We start from the raw sequence: 22643 nt of genomic DNA on the forward strand, positions 1-22643 counted from the left end.
GACAAAACAGAGAATTAAGTACAATAAAGATGATGTATTTCGATATACGGAGTGCAAAGGGCGCGCCCATGGTCGGAAGTCAGCAGATTTAGGCCACTCTAGGAGGTCGAACAATTAAATGAAGTGTGTAACGGAATGGGAAGCGGTTCGTGTTACATTGGTGGCTGGTCTTGAAAGGCAGAGCCAGAGGCTCTGCCTTCCGAAAAGACGTCTGTTCTGCTCGAGGTTTGGATTACAAGAGAGGGAAACAACTGTGTTCTGCCCCAGAGGACGCCCTGACTTCCACACACGTGATCGGTATTCCGCGCACGCTATTGGCTAAAACCAATGGCGTGAATTCGCTAGCAGTTTCAGCAGAGTCTCAGGGCGTCTCCTGTCAGCAGCTTTAACTGGACAGAACTGCCTCGGTTTTGATAGGCAAGCGACTTGTGGCACATAGACACGCGTGAATTATTCTGGGAAAAAATTTGTAAAGATTCGACTGAGCCTTTGAAATAAATTTTTAAACTAAGTCCCTAAAATTTTCATTGACTGGCTGCCATCCTGTACACATTAGTTTCCTGGTCTTAAGTTGACCTATATAGGTATACAAATTTTGCAGGTGTTGTTTCTTTTGCCTCCGCTACTACTGCCTTTCTGTTCTTCTGTAGATAGTATTACTAGTGAAGGCGAAAAGACTTATATACAAAATATTTGTATCCCATACTTCAGTTGACCTACATAGGTCAACTGAAAAATAGGATACTATTGCTAACGAAAACGAAGAAATCGATGTACATTGGGATACTGTACCTCACTTCAACTACGCAAAGGCATAAAGAAACGACACATATAAAATTTGCATCCCTTACTTCAGTTGATCTATGTAGGTCTTGCTGGCGACGACAAAAAACCCGACAACAGTAAAATTTGTATGCTATTCTACAGTTGAGCTATTTAAGGCAACTGAAGAATAGGATACTAGTCCTAGCATATGGGAAATAACGACATTTATAACATGTGTAGCCTGTACTTCAGTTGACCTACATACATCAAATGAAGAATAGGGTACTAGTACTAGCGCAGGCAAAAAATAGCGACATTCCTGCCATTTGTATCCTGTTCTTCATTTGACTTATGAGGTAAATGCCATCAATGTTACATATGTCACACTTCCACACTGTCGGCTGATAAACAAAGTAAGAGCCTACGGAATATCAGACCAACTGTGTGGCTAGATTGAAAAGTTTTTAGCAAACAGAACACAGAATGTTGTTCTCAATGGAGACATCTACAGACGATAAAGTAACTTCTGGCGTGCCACAGAGGAGTGTTATGGGACCATTGCTTTGCATAATATGTATGTAAATGACCTAGTTGATAGTGTCAGAAGTTCCATGTGGCTTTTCGCGGATGATGCTGTAGTATACAGAGAAGTTGAAGCATTAGAAAACTGCAGCAAAATGCAGGAAGATCTGCAGCGGATAGGCACTTGGTGCAGGGAGTGGCAACTGACCCTTAACATAGACAAATGTAATGTATTGTGAATATATAGAAAGAAGGATACTTTATTGCATGATTATATAATTGCGAAACAAACACTGGTAGCAGTTACTTCTGTAAAATATCTGGGTGTATGCGTGTGGAACGATTTTAAGTGGAATGATCATATAAAATTAATTGTTGGTAAGGTGGGTGCCAGGTTGACATTCATTGGGGAGTCCTTAGAAAATGTAGTCCATCAACAAAGGAGGTGGCTTACAAAACACTCGTTTGACCTATATGTGAGTATTGCTCATTAATGTGGGATCCGTACCAGGTCGGGTTGACAGAGGAGATAGAGAAGATCGAAAGAAGAGTTTCATCACAGGGTTATTTGGTAAGCATGATAGCGTTACGGAGATGTTTAGCGCACTCAAGTGGCAGACTCTGCAAGAGAGGCCCTCTGCATCGCGTTGTATTTGCTGTCCAGGTTTCGAGAGGGTGCGTTTCTGGATGATGTATCGAATATATTGCTTTCCCCTACTTATGCCTCCCGAGTAGATCACGAATGTAAAATTAGAGAGGTTTGAGTGTGCACAGATGCTTTCCGGCAGTCGTTCTTCCTGTGAACCATACGTGACTGGAACAAGAAAGGAAGGTAATGGCAGTGGCATGTAAAGTGGGCCCCGCCACACACTGTTGGGTGGCTTGCGGAGTATAAATGTAGATGTAGATGCAGATGTCACTTTTTTCGTCTATCTAGAACCAGTATCCTGTACATTAGTTGACCTATATACGTCAATTGAAATATGGGCTACTAAGTTTACATTTGTTGGTCTTTTCGCCTACAGTAGTCTTTGTATTGAACCGAAAATATCGTAGTGATACTATCACTAGGTAAGGGAAAAAGAGCAACAACTGTAATATTTGTATTCCATACTGCAGCTGACGAACCCATACTTAACACAGAACAATGTAATGTGACAAAGACATACATCAAAACAGACAAATTCATTCCAACATGGAAATAAAAAACTAAACTTATTATACGCACACTCCTCCGCAAAAAAAAAAAAAAAAAAAAAAATTCGCCTTGAAAGACGCCAAGAAAAATCACATATACACATACACACAAATATATAGACTCAAAAGTTCGCGTCAACAAAATGACGTAAAATAATAAAAAATATATCCACAGAAGAATATTACCTAACATAAGAAAATGAGGAATGATGGATCATTCACAAAAAATCCAAATCAGTATTCAACCATCCCCACCAAACATGACCCTTTTTCCTTAATTATCAGTTACACTCCCAACCTGCCATCCGAACCTGAAACTAACTAAGAATTTTTGGCCAATGCATTTGCCTAACATGTTTAAGGAAACACTTAAATGGGCAATATGTATCAGGTATACTGCACCTCTATGAATATTCATGTAAATGGCTCTGTAGTGTAGAAATGCGTCGTATCCCCCTCCCTACAACAGATTTTATAACTGGCCAGTAACTTTCTATATTACTGGTACAACTTCCAATTGATGAAGATCTGATTGCAGTCTTCTGATTCATGACAAGATGCTGAAAACCCCTGTTCCCCAAATCCCTACATGAAGAAAAACCATCAGAAATAACTACAGAACCCTTTGCAACAAGATCTTCAATCAATTTCACCAACACTTTCTTTGTTTGGTTAGGAACTACTTTAAAAACTACATCGTCACACTGTGGACCTGAAATTACACCCCCCAAACCCATAACCGCACCGTAGGTTACCCCCTGTTGTACTTGGGTTTGCGAAAATGAGACCCATCGATTTCGACTACGTCGCCCCTCCCCCCTCCCCCTCCCCCAAAGGCCTCCTACACTTAATATATTCCGACAAACTTCCCTACAATACGAACACCAGTCTAAACGGTACACTCACACATGGGTCATGCATACACAACCACACAGGCCACCTCTAACACCAACGAGTATGTAGTTTTTATTATATCCGTCAAGGCCAACTTCAATTCCTCAAACCATGCTCCTCGTCTAACTGAGCGCCATAGTCGATCCATGCTAAACCTCCATGTGAATAAATCGTGAGTTCGACAAGCAGACACATTTACCAGGCGCATATGTTCGCCACACTCAAGACATAAAATGTAATCAGCAAGAAGAACAGACATTTGCAAAAATCGAATGGCTGCCATCGTATCTACACTCAAAGCCTGCTTTAAGTCTTCCATATTCATGAGAATAAATCCATAACTACAAACTAAAATGAGAAACTAAACCTTCTTCTAAATGGAAAGCTGTTCTTCCAAATTGTCTGAAACTCACTAAGAATGAAATTAAGTACTGAAACAACTTGAAAGATCTAATTATTTAAATCAATGCAAACGAAAAAAATCTTACGCAATCTCTAGCGATGTCTTTTAAATACATTCGTTTATTTCAATTTACAATGATGGCGCATATCCACAGCAGACAACCGAATTATTATCTATGGCTCAAAAGTAAAGACATTAATATCTATGAGCAACCTATGATGTCATTGGTCAAAGCCGACTGGCTGTATCCCATTCTTCAGTTGGTCCCTAATTACTGTGCCATAGATCTACTTCAGTGTATGTTATTCATGTAAAATTTTGATTTATGCTGTCCTACTTATCGTTGTATAAAACAAATTCAGCTGTGTCAGAACTGTTAACAAAGATAACATTTATTATTTTGTCAAGAATCGATAGATTATGTAGTTGATGTGTTTTTCTTTCCTCAGTAGCCAGCTTTGAGATTAATTGTGAACTAGAAAATTGGCTTATAATCCAAACCCTAGAGTGTACAATAATAATAACGCTTATGGAACAAGGCTAAATAAGCATTTATTTTCATTAATGATACTTTTTCTTTCGTAATTTCTAGAAAACTTCGTTTACTGTGTAGACTGCGCCCATATCCTGTTGGCTTTTTGATTTAATATTCAGTAAAGCGATTAAGTAATGGGATCACTGCCTAAATTAAAACATAAGAATCATGTTATTGTGCTAATGCACACACATAATATTCATAACTCACACTCTCAACAAGAACAAAGAACTTACATGGAAATTAACGGCATAGAACGTGTGTATCAACAGACACATAGGGTCTAACAATATCCCTGCTATGTATTACATCTCGATATATGTATGAGTTGACCGAATCAGATTGTGATTTGCTGATGCCACAGTCTACTAAAACAGTCGTCACACTCCACCTCGTTTTGTTACCCGAAACGATAGGAGCGCCCTAAGTGGCCAGCAAGCAACACTTCTGAATACGATATCAGATGAGTTCGAATACCAACGTTTATTTGATTTGTAACATAGTTTTACAAGTGGGAGTGCATGTAGCGCCACAAAAATCAGCAATAATTAAAACATTACACCATGTTTGTCATTCTTGTATTTCCTAAGGACTCTAGGAGCTAACAAACGGTACATCACAGGAAAGTTTATTTACGATTCTCTTGTAACTTACAGACATGCACTGAATAACATCGTTTACCTTTAATAAATAAAAATTGCTAGTAAACACCAGAAGACCTGACCTTTTGTGGAAATATGTTTTATATCTACCCATCAAACTGGAGATATTTTCCCTACAGTTTCTGCCAAATCAGTGAATATAGAATGCAGGAATTCAGGAAACCTATGTAGAATATTACCAACATTATTTATTGCGTCAAATAAGCCACGGCATGTGCAGCTCAAGGGAAAACCAAACAGACGTGATAATTAATCTTCAAAAACAATAAAACTGGTTCCCAGCATAGAATAAATTAGATCTACAATTCTTGCAAAATCTGAGCCAAAAATAGCAATAATCTTCAACAGATTCCCATTTGAAGAAATGGTGATTACATTAACAAAAATATTCGTGTATTAGAAAATCGAGTGATGTGTAAGACTGGGCGAATCATTAGTCCTCATACAAATTTTTTAAGTGGCAAGGAAATTTCGTATGATAATACAGCAGAAAACAACAGAAATATGTTATCATCCATGAAATACATGTTTTTATTCTCTTGCTCTCACTGGAGAAACCTGCAAACATACACATATTCAAAAGTGTTAGGTCATCAATAATTTGTAGCTTTTGTCATTGAATCAGTATGATTCAGCTGTTTTTAAATTTGTTTAGGGTAATTCATGTCTCTTGGTAACTTACTAACGCATAGAATGCAGAAATATAATATCTGTTTCGTTAATTAAGTAGAAAATAACTAAAAATGAACATTATCCTTGTGACACATGTGACTGACAGCTCTCTCACTACTAGGAGAACGAGTGTCGCTCTAGCTGTCAAACAGTAAGAACTTCCACATCAAACTGTGTCATGACTGTACATATCAGGCTGTGCTGATACTGTACTCATAGGATATGGATAATGTCTTGGATCACAGCGTTGACAGAAGTGAGGACATGTCCCACTGTATTCGTTTCTTCATATTAGAGTTGTGAACACATTCCGGGACCTTCTTCTGAATATGCCAGAAGCATGTTCTGCAGTATTTGATGTTAATTCCTTTTCTTTCTGATAAGAAAACGAAATATGAAATAAATATTTGTTTGTTTATTTCCAAATACATGGTGATTCCCTAGTATATGCATAGACAGGAATCTAAGAGGATAGTTTAAAGATTGAAGTGCTCTAGCATTGTCGACAGTTTTCATGTCACTTGCACATGCTGGTAACATGGGGAATGAAGATGGCCAATCATGTGTCAGATTTTGATTGCGAGTGAGAATGCTGTATATAATTTCTTTAGGTTTGCAATGAAAGATAGCTTATATCACTTATATTCTGGTTTATTGTGATGATACAGATGTCGAAATTAAAGGAGAATGTCATTTATAATTTCTTTCGTTTCATTAACAAAGGTACATGACATTTTCTTTGTGTTTTATAGGAATTTAAGATATAGGTTGTGAGTAATAGCTCTGTTCCGTTAGGTTTGATAGTAGCAAAAGCTTTTTAGATACTAATATAGTCTGTGGTTTATTCGGATATTGTGATAATGTAGGTTAGCTAATGATATAATTTTAAATATGATATAATAAATATAATTTCGTTTCTGGGAGCCGGAAATACGCCATTTCAATCACAGCACTAGCATGTGCAGTATTTCTCGTCAAAAAAAATTTCTGTGTTCCGTATCACGATTTCTGAGGATGTGGCTATGGAAGAACCTAATGGCAGAGCTTACATGCATGGGATATGGGTGAATCAGGTTTACAATTTTGCTTGTCAAAAATACAGTACGTTCCTGTTTTCCTCGTTTATGTCATGATTTCTGAGGATGTTGTTATGTAGGAACCTAATAGCTCATCTAAAATTGCTCGGAGTGAAATGAGTAGCAATCATCTTTACAGTCTTGCATGCCCAAAATACTTCATTGCTTTCTTCAAATAAGTCACAACGTTAAAGGATGTGGTTTACACATGAACCTAGTAACACAGCGTAATTGCTGAGATTTATTTATGAAGTGAACAAATGAAAGAAGCATAATATCATTGACTATGATTGGCCGCCTTCACTTCACATGATTCATCTTACTCTTACCAACGCCTACACATCAACATTACATAAAACCAAGACACTGTAAGGGCACTTTTGTTCAGCTTGAACTGCTATAAGTGAAACAGGCAGCAATAAAATTCAAATTCTTCCTTGTCACTAATACCATCTCTGTCAAATAACAACAGTAAAATCAGGCATCGAATCATTCCCTAAACTACAAGCCTATAAACGACATCTATCAGAAATCAAAATAAAAGATTTTTCAAAAGAACTAGAAAAACAAAGCTGGGATGAAGTGTATAAGGAAACCAATGTGAATATGAAATTCTCCAAATTCTCCACATTGTTTAAATTGAACTTTGAAACAGCATTTCCAAAAGTATGCATGACTGTATCAACATCTCACAAAAACAGATGGATAACAGCAGGTATTAAGAAGTCCTCCCAAACACTTAAACACCTCAGTTCCATGAAAAAGATTCACAATGATCCAAAATTCTTAAATTTCTATCATAGATACAAAAAGATTTATAGGAAGGTGCTGATTGCTGCAAAAAAGTCATTTAATGACAAAATAATATATAATGCAGAGAATAAAAGCAAAGCAGTCTGGGATGTTATAAAAAAGGAAACGGGGAGAGGCAAACAAACGCAGAATAACATACTGCTAAGGGAGGGGGATAAGGTAATAAATGATCCACAACACTTAGCAAACTATGTAAACGAGCATTTTTCAAGTATTGCAGAGAAGTTACAGCAAAAATTCCCCAAAACAAATATAACACCTGCAAAAATTGTTGCACTAGATACAATGATGTTACTTCCAACCACAGAGAATGAAGTCAATAAAACTGTTCAAGAGCTAAAAAATAAAAAGTCAGAAGGCTTAGATGATGTACCAATGTGTGTACTGAAACAATGCATAGGGATTATACAAGGCCCATTAACAAATATAATAAATGAATCCTTCACATCAGGGACATTTCCAGAGCAGCTAAAACAGGCAAGAGTTGTACCTTTGCTTAAGAAAGGTAATGCAGAAGACATAGAAAATTACCGGCCCATTTCCCTGCTGTCAGCATTCTCAAAAATAATAGAAGCAATTATGAAAGACAGATTAATGAATTATCTGAATAAATACAATCTTTTAAGCAAATCACAGTTTGGTTTTCGAAGTGGCAAAAATACGGAGTCAGCCATAGTAGAATTCACAAAAGTTGTACTTAATGCTCTTGATAAAGATGAGTGTGTCACAGGCATATTTTTGGATCTTTCTAAGGCTTTGATACAGTCGACCACAAGATTCTATTAAATAAATTAGAAGGATTAGGAATAAGAGGGGTAGCTAATGACTGGTTTCGATCATACCTAACAGATAGGGTACAAAGAGTAGAGATAACACATACTTCAAATAGATCTAAACATTTAGTAAAATACTTATCGGAACCAAAACATATTAATATAGGGGTTCCACAAGGTAGCATATTAGGACCAATACTATTCCTGATATACATCAATGACTTTCCCAGTAGTGTTACTCATGGTGAGAAAATTCTCTTCGCTGATGACAGCAATATTATAGTCACTGAGAGAACAAGAGAACTCCTTACCGAGAAAGCAAATGAAACTCTCAAGGAAGTTTACGATTGGTCAATAAGCAACAAATTGACATTAAACATAAAGAAAACTAATGCCATGAACTTCAGTTTGAAGAGGAAAAATGACAATGTTAAATTAAATGTAGATGGCACCTCTATAGACTGTGTAACAAATGCAAAATTTCTAGGAATGAATATTGACTCTCAGCTGAAGTGGTGCGAACACACAAAGGTACTTGCAAACAGAATGTCATCAGCATGTTATGCCCTTAGAATTCTATCATCTGTGTGTAACATGCAGTGTCTTTTAGATACATATTATTCATATGTACACTCAATTCTTAGCTATGGCATTCTTTTTTGGGGAACAAATCCACAAAATATGAACACAATTTTCAAACTCCAGAAAAGAGCCATAAGAATAATAACCAGAAATAGTAGTCGAGCTCATTGTAAAGATCTGTTCAAAACACTGGGAATTTTAACTGCTCCATGTGAACACATTTACCAGTCAGTTGTACACATCAAAAGTAACATTGGCAATTACTGCACAAACAGCTCTGTCCATGACCATGCAACAAGAGATAGACTCAACTTACATTTACCAAGAAAAAATAAACATAAAACTCAAAACAGCATTTTCTACCAAGGAATAAAACTGTACAATAAATTACCAAAAGAGATTAAAGAAATTTAAAAAATACACTTATTTATGAAGGCAGCTAAAAAGTACCTGCTATGCAATACATTTTATACATTGAAGGATTACTTAGATAAAGCAGAGTAGGGGTATGATAAAAAAATGTTATACAAACAAATAATAATAATAATGATGATTATGAAACATCAAATATTCCACATAATACCTTCACTTTATTATTTTTCTTCTTTTTTCCTTTCTAGAGACACTCTCCTCTCAAGCTATACATAGCACAATACTAACACCTCTTCCTCTTTCTGAGCTCAACATCTCACTCATTATGAAGGGATGCTGACTCAGTTTTTCAGGATAGCAAATGGGAACTTGCAGTACAGAAAATGGCCCAAGGATCACCTGTGTGTGTGTGTGTGTGTGTGTGTGTGTGTGTGTGTGTGTGTGTGTGTGTGTGTGTATGTAGTGAGTGAAGTGTTATGAAACAATGTGTGTATAGTGTGTGCAGTGACTGATAGTGAAATATGAGTGAATAGTGTGGCATTACATTATTTAATGAGTTATTTGTAAATAAATTATTGTATACCAGGAGTAAAATCTAATGATTGTCTCTAACTAGAAGTCTGTAAATATATGTGTATACGAATTAGCTTATTGTAAATTGATCTAAGCTTGTAAATACTTTGACATGTCCTATATCCTTATAAAAAGAGATCTACAGATGAATAAAACTACTACTACTACTACTACTACTACTACTACTACTATTTGGCTGTTTCTTTTCTAGTGTAAGCAAAGGTCAGGGAGAGACAGGTACTGTGCTTGTAACAAGTTATTGAACTTCTGTTTGGTATATGTCTGTCACTAACGGCATGTCTGATGGTGATGCCTTCTTCTCACTACCTCTTTTTACTCCAAAGCAAACACAAGTGAACATGCAGCCGTTGTAAACGCTTGGCATGTGTGTTTGATCGTGTGCCAGTCGCATTCACAAATGTTAGCTTATGATTTGCTCAGTATCAGTTTTAGAGCAAATGATGAAAGGCACTTCATATCCTCTCTGCATTGGCGCTAGCAAAATGGTTCAAATCGCTCTAAGCACTATGAGACTTAACATCAGGGGTCAACAGTCCCCTAGACTTAGAACTACTTAAATCTAGCTAACCTATGGTCATCACACACATCCATGCCCGAGGCAGGCTTCAAACCTGCGACTGTAGCAGCAACATGGTTCTGGACTGAAGTGCCTAGAACCGCTCGACCACAGTGACCAGCTGGTACCTAGAATCTATGATGGTCACAGTACACTCGCTCTGTGGTTTTATTTTATTTTGTTTGTTTCTAGCAAACGTTTTAGCCATCACTGTTTAAATGTATTGATACACATACACATATCAAGGTAGCATTTGGCTCCTTCATTCATACAAGTCTTCATATTGAGATTGTTGTACTTATGATGCAAAGACAAAATTGATAACTAATCACTCAGTTTTTAATTCACCTCTTTAGTCAAGTTCAATGACCACAATTCCGTTCAAATTTTTTGTCTCTTCTTTAGCTGTAAATCTAAACATGGCATCATAGGACACTCGCTTTGCCACAATGTGCTGTTTTTCATGTGTGAGCTATTGTTAATGTTGTTTATTGTTTTTGTGATAGAGTGGTTGGATGAAAGTGTACTTATATTGATAGAAGAGCACAGATGCCATCGGTATTTGCGCGATCCTAAAGTTCCACACAATAAAATGCTCGACAAATAAAATGAGATTGGTAAGGAATTGCAGAAGTGCTAGTAGTGCCAACAGAGCAAATTAAGTTGTTCATGTAGTTTCTGTAAGCGAAATAAATGTCATTAAAATAAAGAGAAAATTTGTGTTAATGTAAAATCAAATTACACATAAGACTTGACTGTTGTCGGGGCTTACATTCGAGGTATTAGTCTTAATGTCACAGTTTAGCTACAGTTTTGCGAACTATAAATACAGGAACAGAATGACGAAAAATGTTTTCCCTCCTAAAGGGATGTGGCTAGTCTTTCGTATTTTTTTAGCTTACATTAATCATTCTTAATTACTGTATCTTCCTTGGATTTAAGTTTATAAAATCTGTGAGTGTTTCGCATATAGCACAAATTACTTGGAAAATAGAGACAGTCGATATACAAATAGATATTTGTGTCTAACTGTCAGTTACTACTAAAAATCGCAGAGTTAGTGCTAGACTCTCTCTTGCTCATATGAACTGTCGACAACTGGTGTTTTGCTTCGAAATCTTCAGTTCAGATGCAGCTAGAAGAAGGAAGGCGAAAATCGTCCATCAACATGCAGGTGAAGTTTTGGAATAAAGCAGTCGATGCCTGCAGCCGTGAATCTCCTAATCAGAGCCAGACCACCATTGCTTATATGCCTGTGCAGTTATTCAGAGACCCACACTTTTCTGTGTCTAAGCAGTTTTCCATTCATGATCAGCAGTAGTGCTTGCTATACAAAATAAATAAAGCTGTGTTTCTTTTCTCCACGACACTGTACTGAATGTTGGTTAAGCAATTTTACTGCAAAAACTTTTAATCGGAAAAAAAACGGAACACATCATATGCTCTTTGTTCCATTCACTCTAGTGTAATTGTTAATTCACAGACACAAGTCAATGACGGTGTATGCAAGTGAATCCCTTGCGAATTGCATCTGAAAGTGTATTTCCTTATGTTCACTTCAGTGCAATGGTGACTTTGTATGTGTGTATCGTGAAACGGTAATTTGAAAGTGATCCAAACTTCAGACAAGAACAGTCCATTTCTGGACGTGGGTTAGTTATCAAAACTTTACCTACTACGCCCCTCTGCAACCTCTACAAGCTTATAACAGAAATGGTAGAATATGCTGTATACTAATGCAGTTTTCACAGGTAAATTCAAGGAATATAATATTCTGATGTTAATTGAGAATGTAGGAAGCAAATATTTTGATGAATTTTTGGTTTGAAGTAACCTGAAAAAATATAAGATAAATAGCACATCATTAAGTTCTGCCTTAAGATTACCTGAGGAGTACAACAGAATAATATTCAAAAATTTCACATTTCGTTTTTCTCAGTAAATGTTCTTTTCCAAAACTTTTTGAATTCATTTATAGTTGCGTTAAATTGATCGAAATATTTGATTGCGATTTGCTGTATGGAAATCCCATAATCCTTCAGCTGTTGGATGCACAACTTTTTTTCTTTACACAAAGAAGTTGCCAGTGACGAGATGCAGCACTTGAGACAGCCAGCACTTTTTTAATCTTGTCAGATGTTAAAAACCTTTGTCTATAGTGTATGCCATCATGAACAATGAAAAATGTCTCATTAAATATATTGCATGCTACTTCAAAATGTGTTATAACCCTTCCTAAAAAAAAAAGGAACTCTGCAAGTCCTCTGTGAATTTACGACTTCACCATTTCGCTATAGACAGCATTGTTAGGTAAAAAAAAGGAATGCTCCAGCGAAGCACACAAATACAATTTAAAAATTTCTCATCACTATGCACAGTAATCACATGACATAAAGAATTCCGAGTAGTAGCGCGTTTTGAACTTGTGTAATAATGCGTGCTATGTTCCTTTTTCCTTCACTGCACTGATTCTACTACGCAGTTAATTTGACTTGTACCTCAAACAATTGACACAAATAGATAGAATTGGTGCGTGTGGCCTAGGAATTTAACAATTATGGCATTGCAGAACCCATTAGGCGTTTAGGGGAACTGTTTTATTAATTATTCCACTGCAGTAGTATTCCTAGATGGTTCTGCAGAATCTGGGGTGTAGTCGTCTTGCTCTTGTTAAAAAACGCTCAGATGAAAAATTATCCACATCGTCATGGGACATTTGCATTGTATCACGGAAAATATACTAAAGGATAAAGTAAATACTGCACCAAGAAAACACAAAAGCACGAAATATCCTTTTACAATATGGGTATATGTGTTAAAAGGATGTTAACTTCCAATGTTATCTGACGACGACACCGGTCTGCCTTCATCATTGTCAAACCTCTCTTGATATTGACGTCATGTTCCATTCCGTTGACAGTTTGTGCGAGATTCCGCCATTTTAAATGCACTGTGAAATTTTCTGTCGTTCCATCCTATCATCTTTCGCTCCATCAACTGTGAATCTACTTTTAATCGACTTTCATGGTTAATTATTTGATCGAGAGATGTCCATACTGACCCATTAGCCATACAGCAGTGAGATTCTATTTTTTCTGTGGACCTTGGAATATTACCCATCCACATTTTTTTTAACATAGCTGTAATATTTGGAACTATGTGAAAAGTTAGTTGGGTAGTTAGTTACTTACATGTTCCATGGATCATTTTGTGCGATAGATCGTAGGAACGTGGAATGAGTCATTTTACATTCACATCGCAAATTAATTTGTACATAAGATTGTATTCTGATCAGTTCTGTCCTTTTTTTTATTAAAAAAAAAGATGAAAGATGTACAGGTGTGAGATGTGGTGCCCACCACCTTTTACACACTACAGTAGTAGAAATTCTTCTACAAAATAGAAGGTGCTGTCAAGAAGAAAGTTTCTCAGTTTGTTATCAAATTTTCGTTTGTTGTCTGTCACATGTATTATATCACTGAGTAAGTCACCAAAAATTTTTGTTGCAGCATTGTGCACTCCTTTATGTGCTAAAGACAACTGTAATGTGGAGTAATGAAATGTCATTTTTGCTTCTGGTATTGTAATGATGTACCTCATTGTTCCTTCTGAACTACAGTGGATTATTTACAACAAACTTCATGAGCGAATAAATATAGTATAAAGCAGTAATCATATGCTTCACTCCTTAAACATATTTCTACAAAATGATTGTGATTGAGCACCACATATTATTCATTTGCACGTTTTTGCGCAATGAAAATTTTCTTTCTTAGAGATGTGTTACCCCAGAACATCAATATGAACCCCTCAGAATTTTGAAGTTGCCATCTTATTTATTATATCCTTCCCAGTGTGGCATTACATTATTTAATAAGTTATTTGTAAAAAAAGTATTGTGTAAATCTAATGATTGTCTCTAACTAGACGTCTGTAAATATTAGTGTATACGAATTAGCTTATTTTAAATTGATCTAAACTTGTAAATACTTTTACATATCCTTTACCCAAAGAAAGAAATCTACTGATAAATAAAGCTGCTACTATTGTCTGCATGTAAGTTCCGCGATTTTAAGCAAAAATTGCGAAAAGAAATGTGTGATTTGTGAAAAACTTTCCATGTATTGTGATGACAAGTGTATCGTGTGTTATATAATCATTAATTTTGCGGAAAAAAGAAGCATAAGAGCTGTAAACTCTGTTAATTAAGCCATGTGCTCAGCATCCATTTTGTTACAAGATCGAACATGTGCAACAAAGGAGCTGGTAGAAATTAATTACTGCTATTGCAATATACCTGTGTTTAAAGGTGTTTCATGCATTAAATGCAGGACTTTTTATCATTACAGCTGTACGAATGTCAGCGAAAAGCAAAAAATCTGGCTATGTCGAAGATGTTGTAAACAGGGAAAAGGTCAAACGTTTAACAGTAAAGATGAAGTTATCTAGATGATATTCGATGAGTTTCAACTTCTCAAACATCAATATGATGCATTACTGAAAAAAATACGCACAAAGTGAACCTGGAATACGTAACACTCGCACTCTTCTTTCTAATTCAAAACAAAATGCAGTAACTAATAGTCCTACAGTGCACAATTTGAAACCAGCAACCGTTAGTGACAATATTCCGCCAAAAAACAATACTGCTGCAAAAAAAGGCACAACAGAACGGAGTGGCACGTCCTTCAAATGCACGAAAACAGTTACTGGTAGTCAAATGATTCAGATCAAGCATAAAAACCATATACTGCTGTTATCTGATAGTCATAGGCGTGGGTGTGCATCACTCTTAAATGTATCTTTCAATTAAAGCACGTCAGCAGTAGTAAAACCAAATGCATGGTTTGAAAATGTTATGAGAAAAGCAGTCGAACTCTCCAGGAGATTCACTTTGTACGACTTAGTGATAGTTATTGCAGGTTTTAATGACAGTAACAGAAGCATAGCAGTTTTAAAACGAGTGTACAAAGATTAATTTTAAGAATGCGTCATACTAGGCTGCTACTGTGTACAATCCCATACGGATATGATAAGCCAGAAAACAACTATATGGTGTACAATCTTAACTGTATTATAATGGACCTGGCATCTCCATGTACAAATGTCACTGAAATCGACTTGAACCAACTTCTACATAGAGAAGACTACACAAAACATGGGATGCATCTCAATGCAAAAGGATAATAGAAAGTATGCAAAACTATCGCTACTTCTGCTAGGTGCACATGGAGGGCAACATTGACAAAGAAAGCTACCTCCTAAGTAAACTGCAGTCATATGATGACATCAGTTTTGGAACAGGGTGTTCATATGATAAACAGAAGTGACACTGTTGTCCAGTCCACTTCTCAGCAGAGAAGAAAGTCACCAGGAACTGTCAGCACATCATCTACACATATAAATGTGATGTTGTCATCTCCAGGTCAAGTGGGTCAGTTAAAAGGGAGTTTTCAGTCAGTGAATAAAAACATTCAAAGAGCAGATGATTTAAATGTAAGTGTTCAGTCAGTGAGTTAAGCAATCAAGCTGTAAAAGTGAGAAAAGCAAGTATGCAAGACATGAGTGAAAACAAACAAGCTACTGTTCGTGCATCTTCTAGAGTGAGAAAAGTTCCACAGAGGAGCAGTGATTTTTTATGGATGGCACCAGGGAAGTCATCTCCTCATCATCCGGATCCAACACGATCAAGAAACTAGCCAGAGATGTAAGTACACAATCAACAAGTGGCTGAAGAATGTACAAGCAAAGTGAACAAACTGATATACGGCTACAGAGGAATCCAGACCTACCCCTTTGTGAGGATGACTCATTATTATTTGTACATATAAATATCAGGTCATTAAGAAACAAAACTGATGACCTGAGTTTTTTGTTAGGAGTGAACAAGAATATTATATTATGTATCAATGAACACTGGTTAAGTGAAGACCAACTGCAGTTATATGTACCCCCAGGCATTGATTTAGTAACAGGTTATTGTAGACCAACACACAACTATGGGGGAGCCTCTATATATGTTAGTAGTGGTATAGACTTGGATTACAGCGCCCTTATGTTGATTACTGTATAGAAAATGTACTGGAAACAGCAGCGATGTTACTGTCCATGTTAAAACTCATAATTGTGTCTGTATACCGCACACCTGATAATCATTTTGAAGTATTTGCACAGGCCTTACAGAAACAGTTACTACACCTCAATAAGTGGCCTAAATATAGGATTTTAATTTTTGGTGACGTAAATATTGATATAAGACAGAACACGCATAAACAACTTAATCTTCTGAATATGCTAAGATCACATGACTTACACTGCAATAATGAAAACCCAACAAGACCGTCTGCCTGCCTTGATAATGTAATCACAGATGGTGAGAGAAATCAGTATGAACTAGGGCTATTCAATACCAATTTTTTTTATCAGACCATAAAGGTATTTCGTTAAAATTGATAAGAGCCAGCATCTGTCTCCAATAAAATTAAATACATTAGTCTTTTGAATGAAGAGAACAATAATAACTACAGAACACAAATAAAGATGACAAATTGGAATTACATTCTGCTGGAAAGTAATCATATCGAAAAAGCGTTTACATTATTCGTTAGTGCATTGTCAGATACATTTAAAACTTTCTGCCCTAAAGTAATGTGAAAAAATAAGGGAACTGCGAGGAAACATGGTCTCACATCAGTGCATAACTAGACACACCTGACCTACAAAGGGTCAAAACTCTGTTAATGATTTCCTATGACAAATCAAAAAATAGTGAAGCCGAAAAAGCAAACTACATAAGCTTGAGGAACAAATACAAGGCAGAAATTAGGTTAAGCAATTGCAAGGCAAATGATGATTATATTAATAATTCCCAAATTAAATTCAAAGCAGCCTGGACTATTATCAAGACTCATCTGGGTAGAAATAAAGACGTTAACAAAAATAATTCACGTGATGCTTGTATCACACCGGATGATTTCAACACCTTCTTCGTTAATGCTGCCCGTATGAATAACAGTGCTGCAAATGAACTTATCCATAAATGTGACAACAACCATACCTCAAATAATAGAAATTCATTTCTACAAAATTTTGAGGATATGGTTCCTGTTTTTACACGGAAAGAAGTAAAAGTAACAGATATTAAAACTGCAATAGCAAAATTAAGTTATTCAAAATCAGAAGACATTTATGGTCTCTCCAATTTTTTAATAAAAAGAGTAGCAGATGTAATAGCACATCCACTCTGTTCTCTTATGAACCGGATGTTTGTCAGTGTTTGTTACCCTTAATCCTTAAAAATGGCAGTCGTTACTCCACTGCACAAAAAAGTTGACAAGCCTTGTCCTAATAATTACTGTCCAATCTCCCTTGTACCCATCATATCAAAAGAAGTGGAATATTGCATACAGGTCCAAATCAGTCAACATCTGTCTGTGAATAGTATTCTTAGTGACTCTCTCAGTATGGCTTCAGGTCCGGCCTGTCAATGGTAAAAGCAGTTGAAAATGTTGTTTCATATATATTGTAATCATTCGAATCAGGATTATCGGTTAATGCCACTCTTGTGGGCCCCAGCAAGGCATTTGATTCTGTCAGTCACAGGATACTACTAGCAAAACTGCACTTCTATGGTATTAGAGGCTCAGAACTGTCTATGATCAGATCCTAACTGAGCGACAGAAAACAAATTGCACATTTTAACAATATGAGGTCAAATGCCTTGGATATCATGCAGGGTGTACCACAAGGCTCTGTGTTTGGACCTTTACTTTTTATAGTATATGTAAATAACTTGCCCAGCACCATGTTATGTAAATCCACACTCTATGCAGATGATACAACTTTTGTTATAGCAGGGAAAGATTTAGGAAAATCAAACGAGGAAAGTGAGGCTGATCCCAGAAGCAGCCATCAAGTGGTTCCAACTCAATGACTTGCATATAAATCATGATAAAACTTTAAATATTCTCATTAGCTTGTGTGTTGAGAGCGATAAGATTGATTGTGTCTCAGCTAAACTACTTGGGATCCATCTTGACTCAAAATTAACGTGGAAGAGTCATACCGATTATATTTGTACTAAGTTAGCACGTGTGACATATTTGTTAGGTAAACTAAGGTCATGTGTTAGTGGTAAGTTATTACTCAATGCATACTACCCTTTTTTCCACACCCATTTAACATATGCCACTTTGTTGTGGGGAAACTCACCCGGAGCAAAACAAGTTTTCGTGTGGCAAAAGAAGGCAGTCAGATTCATCTATGGAGTCAGAAATAACGAGTCTTGTAGACCATGTTTCAAAAATCTAAAAATACTAACGGTTGGAGCCCTCTTTATACTAAGTTGTTTTAAACACACAAAAGAAAACAAACACAGTCACAAACTACGACAATCTATCCATCACCATGGCACATGTATAAAATGGCAATTTGACATCCCAGTTGATAGACTAAAGAAAACTCAAAATAGTTACAAGTACATGGGAGTAAAACTATTTAACATGTTGCCAATAGAGACACATAATGTGAAACAGAATGAGTTTAAAAGTGTCACAAAGAAATGGCTTAAAGAAAAATCTTTTTATACAATAGATGAGGTTATAATGTGCACTAAAGATGATCTTAAGTAGCGTTACTAATATAGTTTCACTTAGATTAAACTTATACATGTAAATATAATGCAGATACCTTGTGCAGCATCAAGGACAAATTTTTGTATCTTATTAGACAATAATGATCTACAATATATTTCACCATTTCTGTTAGTTATGTAAACTGTATATGTACACAAATAACGACATAAATTGCATTTTAATGCCTAAAGATGGATAATATAATAAATAAATAAAAATGCTACTACTGCTACTACATGTTTTACGCTTATCACGGTTTTGTACCTCTTGATGTGCAACACTCAATATCTTGCGTCTTTTTAAAAGTGTTTGCCCAAGCAAGCAATTGGCGTTACCAGGGATGCCAATCTCTGCAACCAAGGAGGTTAACCTCACGCACACCCTGTGCTCCATCTCTGAACTACGTTGTCAATAAACTTTGGTTGCAGCCTGTCAAAACGATGAAAGTGGGATTGTGTATATAATTTTTGTATGTTTGTTGTGATGTAAAGTTTCATCCCTGAAAACGGAAACATAATTTTGTCTACATGTTTTAAATGAGGTAAAAAAATGCCGTTGGTAACATAGGTCATATGAATATTTTTCTACGTTTAAATAGTCTGCAATGTTTGTTATTGGAGATACTTATATGTTTATGAAAAGGTAAACGAACGTGTTTGTGGAATGAGCCCTTTCGTATGACATTCTGGGTGTCTGTAGATAACAGGTGGTTACTAATTTCGTTAACGAAAAGTATTTGAACTTTGTGATCGAATGCCATAGTGGCGCTACCGGGTTGATAAACCACGGCCTCTTTTTTAAAATTATATATTCACGTTTTCAAGAACCTCAAATTACGTACAATTTCTGTTTATTGCAACAATAATAAAAAATGCAAGAGCCATTGAAAAATAACGCAGCGGCAGATGAAATTATAACCGATCCTAGAGTCATATTGTTTACAAGTGCAGAGTAATTGTTCACTAGGCAAAAAAGGTAAGTTGTTCTTTTGGGTGTTTATTTATAGTGACATAAATTTTCGTCCTTTCCGCGTGTCTTACACACACCTTGTTTTCTTTTACAATATATCATTTTATTCGGGTGGCTTCGTAATTGTGCCTCCTTGAGATTGAATAAACCGTCACCTCATCCATCAGTTTTTGTCTATTGGTGTCGCTGCCATTACATTGTCATCAACTTTAACACAGCACAGTATGTTGACTGGCCAGTAAATCAGTTACAATTTTGAATCGCTAGTATTTACCACGTTATAGTCTCTTTTCTCTTTCACTAGATAATCTTTTCTGAAAAGCCGGAATGAGTTAATGCATGGGTGAACGCTATTTGGTAAACTTTAACAAAATATGACATTTTGTGGCATAATATATAAGTTGTGTTTGTTGTCTTTACTTCCCTATGTTCTACCATATTTATGAAGCAGTTTTTGAGTGGTGGGAATCCCGCAGTTAATTGATTTAGAGGCGTCCGATGTGTGGTAAATCAGGTGTCTAAGCATACATTTTATTGGTTTTATGATATACAGATTTTAATTTGGGCTGCAGTTACATGTTACGCAAATAGGGCTTGTTAATCATTTTTTAATCCAGTAACACATTCATAAATAAGTACACATTTTGAATCTACCTTCACACTATTCTGTTATCAATGAAGAAGAAAAAGATTGTGCTTCGTGTATGAGAGTCACTCTTTTAGGTCTCTCAGTGTTTCTTATTTGAGTTGTTCCATACAATGTGACTAAACGCAGTTCACTGCTGAACCAACGTTTTGACGACCACATAGCTCGTTTTGTCTGGTTTAATTGTCATCTTAGCCTTATCCCACTGCCCTTATTCTGAGTGTTGAGATGATGAATTTGGAGTCTCTTGTTACTGTTGTGAGTGTTCAGCTTATTGACATAAAGCAGCTGAATGTGTTTTGGCTGAAGACAGTCAAAACTCTTGGTGTAAAGATGAGGCATGTATAATAATTCATCTTTTTACTTGAAGTATTGATCCTCTTTCCACACCACACACCACACGTCAATTCCTGAGTACATGCTGTGTAGCAGTAGTTCATGGTTGTCACGGGTACTGTATGGCTGCGAAACACTTTGTAATATAGTCTTAGCAAGTACCTTTATATTATAATGTTATGTAGTCCCCTCATGTAGAGGGCTTGCCAAAAATTGGCACAGCCTTAAACAGTGAACTGTTTTTGAGTTAGTCTACTGTGAATGATAAAGGCTCCTAAATCAGCCAAGCTCTAGTGGACATTACATATTGTCCTCTGTTTTGTTTTCATTTCTTTTCAGCATATTTATTTTAAACTACTACTTGACCTCATTGAACAGGATATCTGGTTGTCATATTCCCTAAACATCAAACTTCTCAGTTGAGAACAAGGTTATTTTATCTGCAAACAGTAAGGTTTGTTCATTTGAACTTAGATCATCAACAAAAATCATGATTAATAATATTATGAGAACAGACTGCTGCTGCTCTTCATATAGTGGAGAGGGGGGGGGGGGGGTTCAGTATTGTATATCTTTGGCTTTGAGTGCTGTTGTTTAAGGTGAGGTTGGTAAGGTTATGATTTCAAATCATACTAAGTTATTTGGGGAGGGATTTATAGGCCAAGGGTAGTGCAGTGAATGGTGGGAGCTAGGTTCGTGTTACTGAATTTTGTTTACTGATAGTTTTTTCATAATTTTTTCTGTTGTTTTGTTGGAGTTTGGAGTTGTGGATTATATATTTGGGGGTGGAAAGTGTTAGGGGGAGGGATTGAATTGTTGAACTGGGTTGGCAAAATGAGGTATGAGTATGATTGGTTTTGTTTCAACCAAGGTGTGGGGCTACTTTAAATGAGATTAGTTTTGTTGTATGGGTAGTAACTCTTTTGTTTCAAGTTGGTGTTTCTTTTAAAACTCAAGTTCTCTTGTAGGAGCTGCATTATTTCTGTCATAAGTTCCTTTTCTGTCAACTTTAGGAATTTGGTTTCACTTATTTTTGGCCGGTAATGGTATTTTTATTACTCAAAGGAAAATGTCAGTTTCTATATTAATTTATTTTAACTTGTACAGTAATTATGTCTTTGCAACATTGTTCTGTTGTTTATCACATGATTTGTTGAAATTATACAATCATATCGAGTGATTTCTGTGGTTTTTGGAGATGATTTTGCGAATTTTGTTGAGGCTTTTGGTATTTTCTTGTGGTAATTTTCAGTTTTTTCTCTTCTGCCTTCACGTTTGTTCTTGTTTGCGCTGGATAGATGCCAACAGTCCATTACAATACCAAAGTTTAATAATAAAAGTGTGGGCTATTCAGACCTTTATTGTTCATGTTGTATGTTAATGATCTAGCAGACAATATTAATAGTAACAGACTTTTTGCAGATGATGCAATTATTTGTAATATAGTACTGTATGAAAAACGCTTCTTCATCAGATCTTGATGAGATTCCAAATCCTTTGACTACAATATCAGTGAGCCACAATAACCTGAGTCGTACAACTAAGCTACTGTGGGTGTAACAGTCTGTACAGTTATGGAACATAATGATTACATAGGATTGGTCATTGGTAAAGCAGATGGCAGACTTCGATTTATTAGTAGG

General features: G+C 36.1%; 1 protein-coding gene across 3 annotated transcripts in view; it reads left to right on the forward strand.

The window, feature by feature from the left end:
* Positions 1-19387: 19387 nt before the first annotated feature.
* Positions 19388-22643, forward strand: part of LOC126336747 (protein bric-a-brac 1-like) — a 174579-nt gene continuing 171323 nt past the window's right edge. Inside the window, exon 1 of one of the 3 annotated variants that reach the window (XM_050000748.1) lies at positions 19388-19590. The gene's annotated coding sequence lies outside the window, so the exon portion shown is untranslated. The remainder of the gene's footprint in view (positions 19591-22643) is intronic. The other 2 variants (XM_050000746.1, XM_050000747.1) reach the window with 2 other exon arrangements.

This window comes from Schistocerca gregaria, chromosome 2 (assembly GCF_023897955.1).
Source record: "Schistocerca gregaria isolate iqSchGreg1 chromosome 2, iqSchGreg1.2, whole genome shotgun sequence".
Classification (NCBI taxonomy): Eukaryota; Metazoa; Arthropoda; class Insecta; order Orthoptera; family Acrididae; genus Schistocerca; species Schistocerca gregaria.